Source organism: Lagopus muta, chromosome 4, assembly GCF_023343835.1.
Source record: "Lagopus muta isolate bLagMut1 chromosome 4, bLagMut1 primary, whole genome shotgun sequence".
NCBI lineage: Eukaryota > Metazoa > Chordata > Aves > Galliformes > Phasianidae > Lagopus > Lagopus muta.
Window position 1 is genome coordinate 18652417 of NC_064436.1, and position 16438 is coordinate 18668854.

A 16438-nucleotide genomic window follows, 5' to 3' on the forward strand; every position below is an offset into this window, starting at 1 on the left:
ATTGAACCAGAACTCTATGTGTGCTTATAAGACTGATCTTGCCTCGTAACTAACAGTGTCAGCACAGTGTAGATAATTCTTGGCATTCTTACTGAGTAAAGAACATAATACCAGCAATTTCCACAAGAAATGCCACTTAGAGGGCTTGGAGTTCTTAAGTACATTAGTTCAAAAGTGTGGGAAAACAAAAGCCTGTAACTGCTACAGAAAATCTGAGTTGCTGTTAGGAATAAGGTAAAGAGAAGCAAAAGTCTCAGGAAAAGAAAATTAATTCTTTCAAAAGTCAAAGATTTTCAGAAACCTGGAGCTGAAAAGGAAACATAAATAATAGAAAACCATCAGAAGAATCACTTCTAACCTACAAAATGACTTGTTAATATTTTTTTGGATATTGGGGAAATTCTTTACAGAGAGCGTGGGGAGGTGCTGGAACAGGCTGCCCAGAGAGGTTGTAGGTGCCCCATCCCTGGACCAGGTTGGATGGGGCCCTGGGCAACCTGATCTAGTACCAGATCTAGATGCTGGTAGCCCTGCCTGTGGCAGGGTGGTCGGAACTTGGTGATCCTTGGGGTACCTTCCAACCCAAGTCATTCTATGATTCTACGATTAATGGAGCAAGCTGATACAGGTTTCTTTTCTTATTTAGATTATGATTTAATTAAAAAATGTGTTGGGTGTTTCATTTGTGCATCTTGGATATAGATTCTCCTGAACAGTATACTGTTCTACTTCAGTGAAGCTGCATAATAGTACTTCCCAAACAGCCCATAAATCTGTCTAGTGGAATCCTCCTCCATTTCCTTCCTTGCTGTTATCTTTCTCAGCATCTTGTCTTGTAGAGCTCAATTTAGATTGCGATGTCTTTGGGCTGCAGGCCATGTAAATCACCTATGGCTCCACACAAATATTAAGTAACAGCAGAGCCTCACTTTGGAGCCATAAAATGCTTTCCAGACTCAAAGTCCTAGAAGTCATCTCAGATTTTCAGGCATTCTTTGGTGGATGACTGAAGTAGAGCACTCTGCAGTCAACTAAATAAAGGAGAAGCAAAGATGAGGGAAAAGGGAAATCGTTCCAGAGCCCTCATGTGTATTTTTGCTCCATTGCACAAGTCTTCAAGCAACAAATTTAGATATTCACATGATCAGGAAGCTATCAGTAACTCAGTTCACAACTTCTTTAAATGAAAACTTTAAATCCTGACTCTATTGAAGTCAAAGATAATTTTGAATTATTAGATAGATTTTGTGTCTCAGTGATGTGGTATTCTCACAAATGTTTACAATCAGGGTCTCCTCTACCATCAAAATTACTAATGCTTATGCATTGAACTTGGCATCCTTTTCACAGTTGCCTTCCTTTACATCATTAGTATCCATAGAAAGTTCACATTTATCTGATGAAATTATATGTCACGTTGCAAGAAGTAGAAGAAATGTTACTGGTTTCTTCAAAAGACTGTGGCAGAGAAAAGCAGCCCGAAGCATGGAATGTGTAATTCAAGTAATGATAGAAGTATTGAGATCTTAAGGAGGAAGGAAATTACTTAAGCCTCCACATACCATGTGATATTTCAGTGCCCAATCACATGAAATAAGGTACAGGTAGAAAAAAAGATTATTCCATCTTAAGCAAAACGTGTCTGGAAAAAAAAAAAAAAAAAAGCTCTTGGTCAACTAGCCACTTCTTTTAACCAAAAGTCAAGAACAACTTGCTGTAGAAACTCCAGAGGGCATAAGAGCCATAAAAGAAATTACAGAAATTAGTTTTCAGGCAGAGTTGTGCTGCAGTGCGTGGTATAATATTTCCCTTTGATCAGCTTTATCCAAAAAAATTTTCCTGGCATGAAACAAATAAGGCATTTAGGAATGTGTCTCACTGTATACAGTTGTCACTGTATACAGTTGTGCCTGCAGATGTGGCACGAACCAAAAAATCAGAATTACAAAGTCGGAAAGGACCTTCAAGATCATCTAGTCCAATCGTTCTCCCATTACCATTGCTACCGTAACAAGCTACCAAACCATATCTCATAGTTCCTCATCCAGACACCTCTTGACACTGCCAGGGACAGCGACTCCACCACCTCCCCGGGCAGGCCAATCCAGCACCTGACCACCCTCTGAGAGAAAAAGATTTTCTTTATGTCTAATCTAAATCTCTGGCACAACTTGTGGCCATTTCCTCGGGTCCTGTTTGTTGCCTGAGAGAAGAGGCCAAACCCTTCCTCACCACAACCTCCCTTCAGGTAGTTGTAGAGTACAATGAAGTCTCCCCTGAGCCTCCTCTTCTCCAGGCTAAATAGCCTCAGCTCCCTCAGCCGCTCCTCATAAGACTTGTGATACAAAGCCTAGTGATCCTGTGAAGCTCAACAAAGCTGACCCAGCATCAGGATTTTGGTATCTATGAATTAAATTTAAGAACGAGGTTACGAGTCTTGCACCTAGTTTTGCTTTTCTTTTTTCTTCAGTCATAGTAAGGGAGTCAAAGGCACACACCCATAGCATGAGTCAGAGCAGATGTACTAGCAGCTAACAACCATTGTTTGAAACTGTCCTAGGGATGTGAATTGCAAAGTCCAGATTTGGCTGTGAATATTTCTTTTTGCCAAAATCAGAGCTGTTCAGATGTGGAGTTCATTTTGGTTTGAAGCCTGCTAAGAGGTCAGTCCTGGTACACCACAAAGGCCTTGTGTCTTCCCAGGAGGGAATCCCACCCTTTAAATTGTAATCTACAGGAAACAAGGAGAAGAAAGGAGACATGCAAGGCCAAATCCCCCTCATTTTGCCTTGGGTGGTTGCACATGTGTAAACCTTTTCATCTTCACTGCATACTGTACCACTTCAGCACAGAAGCCCATTTTCCTATGACTTTCTTAGTGGCAAGCAGAACACAAGTACCAAAAGCTGATGCAACAAAACAAAACTATACATCAGGCAATTTATGTCCTTCTACTAGGAAGCAAGTGACTAATAACGTGTCTCCAGTCTCAGCTTTTTGCCTTCAGTTTTGTTTCACAGAGTTTGATCCCACATAAAACACGTTTCATTAAAATGCAGTTAGGTTTATCAGCACATGCTGCATAGATACAAATCAAATCATTGGTCTTTGTGTAAATAGGATGCCTGTGCCTATGCATTATAATAATATATCCTAAATTCCTGCCTGTGGTGATGGAAGTTACCTCTTTACCTCAAACATACTCAACTGTTCCAATATAAAAAGCTCTTACTGTTAAATGAAATGTGCCATAACACCTCAGCATTATGTTTTAGAGGATCTTCCAGTATAAAGAATCTGACAAATAAAAATACATATGTTAATTTTCATCTTACCACTTTGAGGTTGCCACAGCCGATTTGTGTAACAACACCCCTTAAAGATAAACAGGGGATGAAAAACAAGTCTCAAGTACCAGAACACATACAAAAAAAAGGTGTGTCTAAGTAGTGCTCAGATAAGTGAGCACCACAGCTACTTTAGCTTCACTGCTCCTGCAAGTAACTGCAATTTTGGTCTAGTCTGAAGAGCAGATATGGTTCCTGGATGTCTCTTTGTTGTAGGAATCTGGGAATTTCCTGCAAATCATGTAATATGCTTGAGGCATCAAGTTTTTAATATTTATTTGGAAAAGAAAAAAAAGGTGCATTATTTGGCATTTTTCCATGGTGACTTAATTCAAGGGCTATGAACAAAATGGAAATGGAAAACACCTTTCAGTTACAAAATGCCACTTACATGCACGCTGAATCTTGATAGCTTAAGATACAGTAAGCATCAAAATGAAATTCTAGAGAAATTCATACCAGTTAACTGTAAGCATTATTAAGCTGAGCAAAGCAGAGCCCTTCAGTTCAGTGGGTGATGCACTGTAGTCAGCATGAGGAATACTGGGTTTCATCCCTGCACTGCGATCCTGGAACAAATAACATCATCTCGCCTCCGCTTCACCCATAACAAGGAGATGAAACTTAACCTGCCCTGTGGTCAGAGATGGGGCAGGATTTAATACATAATACTGCAGAGCATTAACACATAATACTGCAGAGTCAAGTCTTGTGTTTAAAGTTTCTTATTGCCTTTTCTGGAGTTACAGGAGTCTGTAAAGTCCCTTGCTTAAAAGAGGTTTCAGCCTTTCTTCCTTATAAAGCGTGAGGCCTTGGGTTTTCAGGAAGGCGACAGAGAGGTGGCCACATTGTCAATAAACTGATCTGATTTAAGAGCCTGCCTTGCTTTGAACATGGATTGCAATACCACATACAGGAAAAGCAGTTTTGAGATCCTTAATGAAACACTGCAGAACCAGAACTTTCACTTATTTTTCTTTTGTCTGTTCGTATTTTCTTTGTGTTGAACTCTTGATATCCCAAAGTACTAGAGGAGCAGCAGCTGAGGCTTTTTTTTCTTCTTTTCTTATCTTTCATCATAGTCTTTTAAACAGACTCCAAAGAAATGGTAGCATTATCATCACTAGTGATTTCAAGAAATGTCTCTTGACAACCTTTTTAACAAACCCAAACATTGCTACTTCAAATCTTATGCTACAGGATATCCTCAAGAGTGTCTCCAGTTTGGTACAGAGCCACTTGTCCAAGTCAGGCCGAACACACAAGACCACATCCTTGAAATCTTTCATTCCAAGACCCATTTAAATTACCTTTCAATTTTATAAGAAGGGGAAATCCCTTCCTCTCTTCTAGAAGGGCTATCTTTCCTATCCAATCAGGAAAAATTACCTTGGTATTTGGTAGCAATTTTGATGCTAAAATTGGGACATTTCATGAAAGGATCTATGAATGCCAACAAGATTAATCTGATTTGTTGATGTCCACCTGCAGTGAAGGCACAACATAGCTACTGGTGAAACCTGAGCAACCTAATCAAGCTGTAGGTACCTCTGCTCATTTTTAGGGGAGTAGATGACCTTTAAAGGTCCCTTCCAACTCAAATTATTCTAGGATTTCATTAAATATAAACCAAAGGGCAGGGAAATACTACACATTTTGCATCTTCATGGCCCTGGGACCTGCCTGCCTGTAACATCTTGCTGGTCGCTTCATGGCCCAGATTACTTCCCTGATTTACACAAAGTAACATTAATTTCACCAGCCATTTCTATACAGAGTAAGTTTGAATTGCCATCTTGTTGAGGAATCAGTCTTTCCTCATGAAGACCTGAAACTCTCTTTCCTCTTCCTGTCTTATTTCTCAATTTGGGATTTCCTGCAAGGGAAGGTGAAACTTGCTGGCTGCTCAAATCAGCTTGGTCTGGTGAAATTTTTGCAGAGCAGTTTTCAGGTCTGATTCAAGCCATGGTCAACAGCTATAGGTGCAAGGTTAGTGGGGCACTCAGGAGCAGACAGTAGGAAACTTCTCCAAGAGCCAAGATTTAACATGTGGTTATCGCCAGTATTCATTTAAGACTGATCTTTTAATGTAAATGTTGTCTGCAGATTTCCTTGAGATAGTATATTTGTAGGATTACAGGTTTACATGTGGAGATAGCTAGATTGACTTTTAGATAGCAGACGAGGGATGTCTTCAGATTTCCCACAAAGGACTGCTCTTCTCAGCTACCATTTACATCTAGTTCCAGGTCTTCATATAAGACAAGCTATAGTATTCCGCCATACAAGCATTTCAAAGCCTAAATCACTACACAGTTTTGTAGCAAAATGCTACAGTTTTTAAAATAAACTCCTAAATTGCTGTTGTCACTGCCTTGACTTTCATTGTGCTGAAATTCATACAGCCAGCTGATGTTCAAATGTCTTTTGTGATTTCAATCTTCTCCCTTAGGCTTACCCACAAAACTCTACCACATACTTATTCAGCAAATTAACTAAATTATTTCCTTCCCGAAGAAAAGCTTAGATCTTCATGGGGAAGGCTGATGGGTTTTGGCAGAAAAGACTGGAATTATGGAGTTACTGACTAACTGTAAATCAGCTACAACCATGGATCAAGGAAGTATGGATTCAAAGAAGGCCACAGTGAGACAAACCCTGGCTTTGTTCATCATCACCTGAACTACTCCAAGTTTGTGCCAGCAAAACTTAGTTCCAACTCCTTCACATTTTCATGCCCCCAGTACACTGTAATACATATCCTGCACAAAAAGTTCCATTTTGCCAGTCAATCCACTAGGCTAGCTTCTTCCCTTTTATAGTCTGGACATACAATGTTCATAAGAAATACGTATATTTTTAAAAGATTTGTAACTTATAATTTATCTTTTAAAAGTGTGATGAAGTTCCTTGCATACAACAACCAGAGCAAGGCAAATACTCACTTTGCACATCCATTTTGAGGAGCCAAACTTAAGCAATAAGGAATCCCTGACTACAACCACAATGGACAGCACGACTGAGAAAACCTTGGAAATGACACGCACTGACAGCAAGACATAAACAAGTCAGTCATTCAGGACAGGAAAGCTTTGTGTCCTTTATTACATAGGCATGGTGCCTCTATCAATCCCATTTACACAACTTCACAAGGATAACTCAGCCTTTTAAGAATAACATTGACCTACACTGTCTTCAAATCAAAGTTTTAGAGTCTCTCCAGCTAGGAAGCCCTTTCCCCTGTAACCCACCCATCTTTTTCCCCAGGCTGCCAACAGCCTGTGCTGTTGAGTGCCCTACAGGTTGTCCAGTGGACTAAGAGCACTACCCATCTTTTATCTGAAGCAGGAAAGCTGTCTCAAAGCCATCCATTCACCGTACACGGGAAGATAGATGGTGGTGCTGGGCATCACAAAGCCCATGCAACCCCATGCAGAGCACATCTCAGTGCTTCATTTTGGGTCTCTTGGCTGCAGGCTTGTGCTAGAATCATAATTTTCAGTGCCTACCCTACTCTAAACCTACACAGCTCCTGGGTGGCCCTTTTTGGCAGACACCGGAGGCTGTCTGCACCACATATCCCAATGGAGAGATCTTCTCACAGGGCAGGCTGTCTGCACCACAGCCTGGGCTGATGATGAAGGATCTCGGTTTCCTTTATTTGTAATGGAGGGATTTGAGAGGGAGCCGAATCCTGTCAAGCTCTTCCTGTCCTGCACATACCCTTGTCAAAGAGATCTTTAGAGAATATAGAAAGAAGATTAATGCCAGTAGGTATCTGCCTGTCATTTGAAAATCTCAAGCAGTACTTGCTGGATTTTCTTCATGAATCTCTAATGCCCAGTGTTGAGAGGACACCTTAACATTTGCTGAAAGTACACACAGCCCATAACAAATAATCTTGTAGAACATGAGCGCAGATCATAGCCTAAACTCCAGGTTGCAGTGAAGTTTTTTGGAGTAGGAAAAAGACACCCAGTTGAAAATGCTTCAACCAGTGTCATCCAATTCATTCCTTTCAATCACGTTCTACAACTAACTCTGCAATGCATTTTAGAAACAATTACCCTAGAAAACAGAAATAGTTTCCCCCATTAGCATGGTCAGTAACAGCACTATCCAGGCAGTCCTCCTTATGCAGCACCAGCACTTAGACTTGCATATGCATAACAGACATTAAATGTCTTGGACCAGGCTAATAGCTTCATTGGTCAAGTCCTTATGAAGGGCCCAATCTTAATCCCAAAAGAAACTTCAACAGGAGTAACTTCTGATCTGCAGGAGATCTGTATATTACTTAAAAGAAATTAGCAGAACAGTAGCACAGCTCATAGCAGAGCAATAGCACAGCTCAGCTCTCAAAGAATGGCACTGCCTGCCAAAATCCCTGTGGTTCATTGATGTCATTTGAGAGAAGGACACCCATTTTCCATACCTTGAGTTTATTTCCTTTACTTTGGAAAGAGTAGGACTATTGGGGCATGAATGTTGACCTCTGAAGAATGCCCATACAACTCAGAAAGACAAGATCCTTCGGCTCCGAAGACAACTCGTCTAATGGCACTCAGTCTCTCATCCACCACTTTCTTCCTTTCTCTTTGTTCCTGTGTCACCCTCTACACCTTTGCTAGCTATCCTAAAGAAGCAGCCTCGCAAAGTCTGTTTGAGGGGTGAAATTTGACAGTCTTATCTCATGTGCCCTCTTCTGTCAAATTTCACGCTACTGAGAAGGCCAGCTCAAATACCCAGCTTCCCTTGACAAACTTTCATCCTTTACACAATAAACCTAATGCTAGGATTTGAATTTGCTTCTTTACTTTCCCCCAAACTGAGAAAAGCAAAAATATGGCTTTTTTTTGCAAGATACTAACTAAAGAGCATAAAACAAAATGTTTTAAAATGGAGAAGTCACCAGACACTAAGGTTTGATGATGTTCCTATGCAAGTAACGGCGTCTATGTCTTTTCCAGGTTGTGCCTTATTTACTTGCATGTGTTTGACCACAGAAAAGCAGGATTTTTTTTTTTTTTATTATTTTTAAACAAAATGAGCATTTCTGCAAAGTCTAGAGTAAACCAGACTAGGCTTCAGAAAGAAATACATTGACATATTTCTGAGATACTGTTTAAAGTAGACATTGTATGAAATAATCCAGTTGAATACAGGGAAAGAAAGAGTGTAAAAATAATGGACTACTCCAACTGTTTCTATAAAAACAAATAAAACTGCAGAGAAGACAGAAGCTGGCTGGGCTTGTAGCTATGAAGGCCAGCATTCCTCATCAGCCCCAGGCCGGCAGGCTTTTACTCTTTAATGGCTTTGTGCCCTCTAATTAAGGTTTCCAAGTACAATCCGTTTGAACAAATGCTTACATTTATCTTGTTAATTCTCTTTACTTAATCATCAGAGGCCTCTGCAGTTACCTCAACACAGGGAAGATGAACCAAACTCATGAACATACCAGGGGTTTTGACATTTAAATACCCAATTCACACACACAAGACAAAAGTGAACACCTGCAGATATTAAAAAAAAAAGGATGAGCAAACCCAACTGCACATTTAAACTCCAAATAGAACTCTGAAAGTACAGCTTGTGGAATTATAATGAAGGCATGATATGGTCTCACTGAACATCTTATTTAAAGTTTTTTAAAAAACCATCTTGCTCCTCCCCTCCCATTTCCACTCCCTCCCCCCTTCTTTGTTTTTTCCTTTAAAAACAAAGAGTTAACTGGAAAAGAACTGATGCCTTTAACTTATGGCAGATCAGACTCGGTCATTTGCTGTCCATGCTGTTGTTCTTTGGAAAAGTCATTACATCTCATTTGGGCTATATTTTCTCAACTAAATGGGGGTAATAGCACTTCCCTATGTCATCAGAGAGCTGTAAAGCATGAGGCCCTTTAATAGTTGTGAACCAGGCAGAGCTGTGATGATTTAACTACCGAGTGCATGGACAGCTGGAGGCAAGAATCAAGCAGATTCAGAAAGCCAACCAGGAGAAGATCTTGTTCATCATAACTTGTCTATCTTGAAGTCAAGAATACTAAGAAAAGGAGCAGAAAAATCTGTAGTTATGGGGTAACCAGTAACATTGATTTGCTAATTCTTTTTTTTTTGTGGGTTCCTGAGGTGCTTGGAGACATCATAAAAAGTCATTTCTGTTCCTACTTTGGAAAGAAAAACTTCAACAATAAAAGCAGAGCAGAAAGACAAAATGAGCTAATGAGGACAGAAAATGCATCATGTTATTTCATGCAAGAGTTGAGGTATAGAAGCTCAGCAAAAGATAACTTGGTCAGAGGGTTGTACCACAGCAGATGTGGTAAGCAGCAGTTCAAGCAAGGGCTGTCAGATGAAGCATGGAGCACAGCGGACAACTGCTGTTCTGCCCATCACAGCTAACAAGCATTGCACAGTTCCACTAGGCAGTGATGGCAAGGTGTGAGACTGCCAGCTTTCCACTGAGTCAAGAGAATGAAGGTCCCAGTTCTCCCCCAAGAGCAGGCATACCATTAGCACAGGCCTACTATAATGGGTCATACTACAATATTTTCTTCTAAATCATGGTGTCCTCTTACAATTTAACTTATAATGGATTTGTTCATTTTCCTCCCTTCTACCTAATGTACCACATACCTGCCTAGAGCAACATTTTATGAACAGACATAAAACTTAGATAATGAAGGTACATTGTAAAAATACTGGCACAACTATTATGAACATGGGACAAACTGGCGCCACTGTAATTAAGCAGACATTTAAATGGGCAGTTGCTTGTTCAGTAGGATGACCATATGAGAACAAAACATCTAAGGCATTTCTCAACACCTCATGCAACCACCTTATTCAGCCAGCCAGCTTTCACCAACAAATATTAATGAACACAGCAATTGCTTTTTGCAGCAACAAAAGGGAAATACTGGAATTCTCACGTTCTACCCACTTGCTTCATGCCAGGAGTCATACACTCATCCTTACCAGAAGCAGCTCAATAAAACGGCTGTCCTTGGCACTCAAATAATTTCATTTAGTGCGTTCTTCACCCAGTGGTAATCTCCGGTATGGTTGTGGAAAGCCAAACCTCCACCTATTTTCTGCTCTTTCACCAAGGGACCTTCTCAAGGCAGTATTAATTATTCTATTTTCATCTATATTAGCTCAGATGCCTCCCCTTTGCCAATTTTAATACATGATAGAAAACACTAGTGATAGCAAACAACACGAGATCCAAAGATACGGAGTTCAGTGTGGGCTCCAGTACACGTCTGCCAAGAAATCCAGCACTTATATGCACAGCAGGGACCATACTGCTACATCTGTAGAGCTGCTGGGCAGCTAAGACATGAAGTACCCATGCAGCTTGCAATCCTGTGCTGCCTGCAAGCAACACACTTGCTATTCTGATTCACTTGCTGTATGGATAGAAGTACTCAATATAGCCCTTGCTCTCCTTTGGCCAGATCTAGTGTCCAGCTTTTCCATCAAAGAGTCAGACTCTAACATGCTAATGACCGGAGAGCCTCCTTAAACTGTGTCTGCATATGTACAGCACAGAGGCAGCTTTCTGAGGGGGGGGTTTTAAATTACTGAGCCAGTTATAAACAGAGCTGTGTGGACTGATTTTCTTATCGTTTACTGAAAGTCCCAAAAACTAAGAAAGAAAAAAAAAAAGACCTTTATCTTCATAAATCCCCTTATTTTCCTTACTGAAGTGAAAAGCTGAGGCAGGAAAGTACTGGCCTGAAACAATGCCTTTCTTGACTTGGAATTTTTTAAGCTTTTTGATACAAGAATTGAAAGACAATATTTAAAGTGGTCTTAGAAGAAAATACAACTCGTTAAGAGTTTTGTTTCAAAACAATTGAAACAAAAAACCGTGCACTTAAGATACTAATCGGCATCGCTAATAGCTCATTTTAACACATACACACACACTTTACCCAGCTCTGCAGGTGAGAACTTATGTGTGCCACATGCCTATATTCTTGCTTCCACTTCAGATGCATTCAGTCTCTTACCAGGTCGGTGTTCTAGGGGTTCATGCCGCCAACCATCATCCCATCTTAAAGACATTTTCTTTTTTAAAATGGTGCTGCTTATCTCTTGAGCTCTGCCTCTTTCTTCTTCTAGCAATGCTCCTTATTTCTCATGCTTTGAGAAGTAGCTTATCTTGCATCTTACTTTCTCGCTTATTTCTTTCCATCTCTCTGTATTAAATTAAACAATATCATTATGCAGTAAACAGTCCAATAATCCAAGTCAGCATATGGTATTCATAAGTTGTTACTGTGCAGCTCTGAATCTGTCACAGCCCCCGTTCAAGTACCCTGAACTTTGCAAAGGTCTGAACCGTGCAAATATTCAGCTCAAACAGCAGTAGAAAACCAACCTATCAGAACTGAACCATTGTCCAAATCCACTCTTCTGGCCCTCGCAGTGATCTGTCCTGATGCATTCAAACAGGACTGCTCAGAACACAGACTCCAGCACATATGTGCCGACTCACTCAGCCCAAAGCCTGCTCCTAGGACATTCATCTCCCCAGACATCCTCCAGCAGGAGGGCATCCCAAGCCACCAGAAGATCCTTCCAATGCAGACAAAGGTGCTGGCACCATTTTTTCCAGTTGGCTTCAAAGACCCTTTGGCTGATGGGGCTCACTGGTCCACCCAAACCATCTGAGCATTACTGCTGTGACAACAACAAAAATCCCCTGTAACAGAGCCTGCCCATAGGGAAGCATGACCATAGGAGGAAAGCCTCCTTTTATCTCCTTACTCATCAGCAATGAAAGAGGAACAGTCCCCCAATCACAAGAGCACTCAAATCATCAGCAAACTTTAGATGAAAGAATGAATCATCTTATCTATAGGGCCAGTGAGTCTCATGGCTGAATTAATCACATTTGCACAGAAAGTGGCAAAAAACAGCAAGCAAGAAAACAAAGAGACAGCATACTCCTATGTTGTGCACGCTGGAGCTACACAGGTTACACTGGGAGCTGTATTAGCATATGACCTACATTTTAAAATTAATTTTGTTCTCAAGTTAGATGTTCAGGTTTGGGGTTTTGGTCTTTTTTTATTCCTGCAGGCAATTGGTGCTATTGTATGAGTATTAATATATCAGCTCCACCAGGTGTTTCCCCTCCCCTCCAGTGTTTGCAAGGGAGGTTTTAAGTAGCAGGGGGAGGTCTACTCATAATCAAGGTCCAGGCATTGCTGACTCTCCCATTCTGCATGCTGCAACTCTTCTGTCAGCAAAGCAGCAACAGCAACTGATGAGCATTCACATGGGACCACTCAAAGCTCTAAGGACAAAGAATAATCTGTACTGGAAATGGAGAAGGAGGAAGAAACTAAATGAGAAGGCAGAGCTAGTTAAGGTTTGCAAGGAAAAAAAATAAAAGGCTATAAAAAAATCAAAAGAAAAAATAAGTTAATCTGAGCTCGAGGAGTGTTGGAAGAATGAAAGGTTTATACAAGTCTTTGAAAGATGTGAAGCACAAGTATTGAAAGGGGAGTTGATATTAATAAATAAAATTGATATAATAGCTTTTGAAATTGCTTAACAAGCAGCAGTAACTTTGAATAAGCAGGAAGTAGTAGTTTATTTCTGCTCATTTCTTTTACAGGTGAAGTTACATATGGAAAGGCTACAGGCTGGGATGATGTTTATTTTAATGCGTAAGGTGAACTCTGACATGCAGACATCTGAGAAATACTTTAAAAGCACTTGGGAAGGGGGAAAATGACAGGGGAGAAAAAAAGCAGATATGCTCAGTTTCAAGCAAAGAAGAATGAATAATTGCAGCAATTGTCAGCCACTGGATCACTTACACATTTCTTGGTAATTTCAGCCACCAAGAAAATCAGAGGAATTAATACCAACTCACTGATGTTAAAGGTAAACTCCATTATTTGAAAGAATCCTTGCAGGGTAGAGTCTGAGACCAGCTGTTAGAGACTGTATCACACCCACTGCAGCAGCACATCAGAGGAGGACGCTGCAGGGGCTAACAAACTGAAATAGGATACTTGCACAAGAACTAAATCTCTTTTAGCTGAAGGAACTCCTTCCCTATCTGGGAAATTTTGTTCTATCTACTTTGTTTCATGGCATCTTAAAGCATTGCATTACCTGCAATCAGTTCCAGAGAGCTTATGTTCCTCATATCATTAGTATTACTAAATTGATGTTAAGATATTGTTTTCCTGTTAATTTGGTAGTGGTTTTGAGCAGAAGCTGCCCGATTACTGTACCTAATCCAGTGAGCCCCAGACAATACAAGCAGCCTCTAGTTTCTGCCTGAATTAACTCTTCCTGAGGCTTTACCTAGTACACCCTCCTCACCACACAGCCAGATGTGTACTGCTCTCAAGTTGAAGCACTCAGTGGGCCCCACCCATACCCTCGCCAGACAGAAGAAGGAATGTCATGCAACTCAGGTTACCTGAATAGATGCAGATGCTCCATCATATGGCACCTCATGTTCTCCTCACTTAAGCATGCTACCACTCTGGCCACAGAGCAGAACTGAGCTCCCTTGGTTATATGCTTGGATGGGAAAAGATTTGCATGATATTTTTTCAAGGTTGTGACAACAGGATGTAAATAAGCAGGGCCGGGACATTGCTGGCCAAGGAATTCTAGCAAGTCGTACCCAGCTCAAAAGAACTGCAATGCTATCTCCAGCCTGCACAATATCTCAATATCTCTGCAAGGTGAGGTGCCCTCGACATACAGGGCAGAATCCTTTCCTTCTTTTATTGCCCTTTCCCCCTCTTAAGTAAATCTTGAAAAATATCCACATTTTCCACGCTTCTTGTGGAAACTGTGGATATTTTTCAATTCACTTTTTTTTCTTTTTTAAACAGAGCAGGCTTTCTCTCCCCTCCATTTGGATAACTCCAAGATGAAGTTAACAAAATACTCCTTCCATAATGCCCCCAGGAGAAAAATAAGAAAAGTGAGGTTTAAACATAGATGAAGGATGACAGCTAAACCTCAAAATCATAGAAACACTAATCTCTGATAACTACTGTATCTGCAAATCACAATTTCACTGATCAGAGTATGCCATTTGTCCTTCTAGGTAAGGAGATGCTTTTTGAAAAGCTCCAGTGCAAACCAATGGTATTGTACTGAAGGAAAATAATTAAAATGATAACTGTAATCACTACCATAAATACTTACAATTTAATTAAAGGCAAGGATTCTTTGTCAGTGACTAACTAGAGCTCTCAATGGATGTGATTTTCAGAAGTACTGTACTTCCAGAGGGAATAAAGTAATTTTGGTCTTTTTCTTTGCTAAGTTACTAATTCATGAGAAAAGCTGATAATATACAAGCATATCTAGTTCTCAGAGGGATTTTTAGGTCAAATTCAGTCCCTTTTTCTGGAAAGGAAATCTATCATAACTTTTTTCTTTTTTTAAAAGCACATACCCAAATCAGTGCTGGCTACAGCAGTGTCCTTCAGCTACCCTAGAGATGCACACTGGTAAGTGGTGATGTTGGGTCACAGGGCCAGCTTTTGAAACATCTACTCCTTCAGAAGCAAGCAGCCAAAGCTCGACTCTGGAAACACCCCTTGAAAGAAAGGTCAGACGCAAACATCCCTCTCTGATTTTAAACACCACACTCAGCAACACAAACCAAAACAAGTAATTCTCCTGCTTGCACCCTTTATCATCAGTGGTGCTTGTCAAGAAGATGATCAGTATCATTCACGTATGAGAAGCCAAATGAGCATTAAACCAATGCAAGCTCTAGGGCTCTTCTTTTGCAAGATAACATCAGATATTAGCCACCATTTCTTGCCTCATCACATGCTGATCCCCTCAGTAATCAGGATTTTAATTACACAAATCTGTCTCTAGGTATTTTTCTAGCATAACTACTAAAAGGCACAAGTGTACTGAACTTGTGGCTATAGAGGAGATGTGTATTACAGACAAAATTCAAATAGGGATAAGGTTTTTAAACTCCCCCCAAAGTTTGGGTGTGCTGAGATTTATGGTTTCATGTCAGGCTGTTTAAAGATTTGGTTTTGTGGCTTTCTTTTTACTCTGACCCCAGAAGGAGTTTTGATAATTAGATACATATGCAAATATCTGCATATGCAGACATTTGCCTGCATGAAATAGAAAGATTTTTCACTGGATGTTCACAGAGCGCTGGCTCTTACTTTTAAACCTCATTGCACAGGGCATCTGACTGTGAGCTTCAATTCATGACAGTTTAACATCAAGCAGTCCAGAAGTTTGGTCATTTCTGCTAAACATCCTCCAATCTTATTGCTTCCTGACCCCTGTCTAGTAAGCCTTCAGCATGAACCAGGAAATCCTTTGGATCCAGGCCCTCTCATGGGTTTCAGCCTTCTCCCATTTACCCACCTGGTCTTGAAGAGAACCAGAAAGAGCCTGATAGTCTAAATATCAAAATTATGGATCAACCCAACTCGTTTTCATGGGGAGAAGAGTCAAGATTTTAACCTTGCCCAAGCACAAGGATTTTGCAAGTCTCTCTAGAGATCCAGGTAACCCAGATCAATGAGTATTGAGAGATAACATTTCTGCCATGATTGTCTCAGCCCTTGTGAGCATCTCTACACACACCTTTCATTTCACATGCTGTCTGTGTGGAAGCACTGCTGCTCCCATGCTTCAGCACTAAGATGCTGCTACCAAAAAGAAGTACCTAAGTACTTGCTTGCCTTCTACCTGTATGCCACAGGCAGATCCTGCACTGACTGCCATTGCTTCTCACATTAAACAATTACTTAATTAACTTGCATTAATTTTTGCACTGATTTGTTAATATGATATAAAACAAAAGGCTGAAACTTACTATTAGCTCATGAGACACAGAAGGCCTGTTTGCATCTCACTTGAGCAGCTGAATAGAAAACCTTGAAGCAGATCATTACCAGGACATGAGGTGGACACAGTGACCAGTACAGGAAAACCAGTGATGAACAACAGTCCCAAGCCCTTTTCAGTGCAGAAAAATTACTTCACAGTTTAACTTCTCTATCAGGCATCTATTACCACCACTCAAAAACAATGTTGAATTAATCTAAG

The 16438-nt window shown here is 40.5% G+C and overlaps 1 long non-coding RNA gene across 2 annotated transcripts in view; it reads right to left on the minus strand.

Moving 5' to 3' along the window:
- Positions 1-486: 486 nt before the first annotated feature.
- Positions 487-16438, minus strand: part of LOC125692089 (uncharacterized) — a 29169-nt gene continuing 13217 nt past the window's right edge. Inside the window, exon 4 of one of the 2 annotated variants that reach the window (XR_007376448.1) lies at positions 487-1031. This is a non-coding gene — a long non-coding RNA (uncharacterized LOC125692089). Of the gene's footprint in view, positions 1032-11462; positions 11560-16438 lie in introns of those variants that run through there. The other variant, XR_007376449.1, reaches the window with a different exon arrangement.